Below are 2,261 nucleotides of genomic sequence, written 5' to 3' on the forward strand. Positions count from 1 at the left end.
TGTCAGATCACACTCAGCCTTGTGTGCCATATTAGGGATTTGGAATTTTATTTTAAGCATACTGAACATTGCTAGTGTTTTAAGTATAGTAGTCACATATCTCATTCTATTTTAGGAAGATCATACTGGTTTCTTTTTTTTTTTTTTTTTTAATCACGCCACATTATTTTAAATTACATGCAAAGATCTAACATGTCACCCAGAGACCATTTCACCCACTGCTCTGTTTGGCCGCCAGTCTTTTATCTCTCTCTTCAGCAATGGTGAGGCGGATACCCTTTCCTTGGGAAAGAGAAATTCACAGTTTGTTGCCCTTACCAATAACAAAAATGTTGGAAAGATAAGCGGCAAACCTGCTGCCGTTGGCATCTTTCATGTGAACCACGTCAAAAGATCTAGGGGGCTTCTCTCTGTGGTGATCACACCAATTCTTCCCAGGTTAGCACTTCCAGTCACCACACACAGGTTACCAGTGTCAAACTTGAAGTCAGTAATCTTGCCAGTCTCCAAATTAATCTGAATGATATCATTCACCTTAATGAGGGAATCAGGGTAGTGGATGGTGTGAGCATCATGAGTCACAAGATGAGGGATCCTTTTGTGCCCACAAAGATTTTTCTCACTTTTCACAACTTGTACTTGGCCTCTTAGGTGTAATATGATGTATAGCAAAGCGACCCTTGGTGTCATAGATCAGATGGAAATTCTCTCCCGTCTTGTCAATGCTGATAACATCCATGAATCCAGCAGGGTAGGTTATATCAGTTCGGACCTTTCCATTGATCTTAATGAACTGCTGAATGCAAATCTTCTTTACTTCATCTCCTGTCAGGGCATACTTAAGTCTGTTGCTTAGGAAAATGATGAGGGAAAGACACTCTCTCAACTTGTGAGACCAGTGGATGGACGAGGAGAAAACACACTGGTCAATTTATCCAGCATCCAATGCTTTGGAGCTGCTACCCACTTCAGATGCTTCTTGGGACCATAAGTCATGGCTGCGTTAAGCAAGGAAAGATGACCTCCATCTTCCAGTGTGCGTAGAAATGTGGTTTCTCTTTAAAAAGACAGATGGGAGCAAGGCAAGGGTGAAGTTAGGAAGCAACTGAAGGTGAGAAATTATGTTGTTCATACTGGGCAGGAGTGTGAAAATGAAGAGATATTGATTAAATGGAAATACATGTAGAGATATGCAATATGACAAGATGAAGGATTGCAGATGTATGAGGATGAGTTGAGGGAAATAGTGGAATCAAAAGGAGCCAAGCTTTTGGCTGTGTGGATGGTAGTACCACTTACTAAAAAGGTAAGGACCAAAAGATTAACAGGTTGCAGCCGGGGAAAGGAGATGGGAGAAGGGCACCAATAACTCTAACTTGAGTTAATCTAAGTTAAGATGAGGACATTAGGTTGGACCCTAATCCAGTATGACTCATGTCCCTATGAAAGGGAAATCCGGACCCAGATAGACAGACACACACACATGCACAAGTGCACACACACACACACACATATACACAGAGAGAGAGAGAGCCATGTGAAGATAGAGGTAGAGATCAGAATTGGGTTACCACAAACTATGGAAGGCCTGGGGCTACCAGAACCTGAAGGTGTTAAGGAAAGATCTTCTGCTAGAAACTTCAGAGAGAGTATAGCCCAGCCAACATCTTGATTTCAGATTTCTAGCATCCAGAATACTGAGGCAATCCATTTCTGTTTTTTTTTTTTTAATTTTTTAAATTTTTTTTATTATACTTTAAGTTCTAGGGTACATGTGCATAACGTGCAGGTTTGTTACATATGTATACTTGTGCCATGTTGGTGTGCTGCACCCATCAACTCGTCAGAACCCATCAATTCGTCATTTATATCAGGTATAACTCCCAATGCGATCCCTCCCCCCTCCCCCCTCCCCATGATAGGCCCCGATGTGTGATGTTCCCCTTCCCNTACCCAGTAGTGGGATGGCTGGGTCATATGGTACATCTAGTTCTAGATCCTTGAGGAATCGCCATACTGTTTTCCATAATGGTTGTTTTAAGCTACCCAGTTTATGGTACTTTGTTACAGAAGCCTTAGGAAACTAACACATCAGGTTAAATTACACATGGCCAAATTATAAAATTATGATAAATGTATTACATGACCAAATGATAAAATCCATTCCCTTGCAAATATCTTGAATTATCTTGCCTTTATCTTGGATAAAAAATAAAACCTCATTTCAAGATGGCCAAATAGGAACAGCTCCAGTCTACAGC

The 2,261-nt window shown here is 41.0% G+C and overlaps 1 pseudogene; it reads right to left on the bottom strand.

The window, feature by feature from the left end:
* Positions 1–211: 211 nt before the first annotated feature.
* On the bottom strand, positions 212–996 carry LOC108538924 (40S ribosomal protein S4, X isoform-like; annotated as a pseudogene).
* Positions 997–2,261: the final 1,265 nt, after the last annotated feature.

The sequence above is a fragment of the Rhinopithecus bieti genome, unplaced genomic scaffold (genome assembly GCF_001698545.2).
Source record: "Rhinopithecus bieti isolate Rb0 unplaced genomic scaffold, ASM169854v2 scaffold_15133, whole genome shotgun sequence".
NCBI lineage: Eukaryota > Metazoa > Chordata > Mammalia > Primates > Cercopithecidae > Rhinopithecus > Rhinopithecus bieti.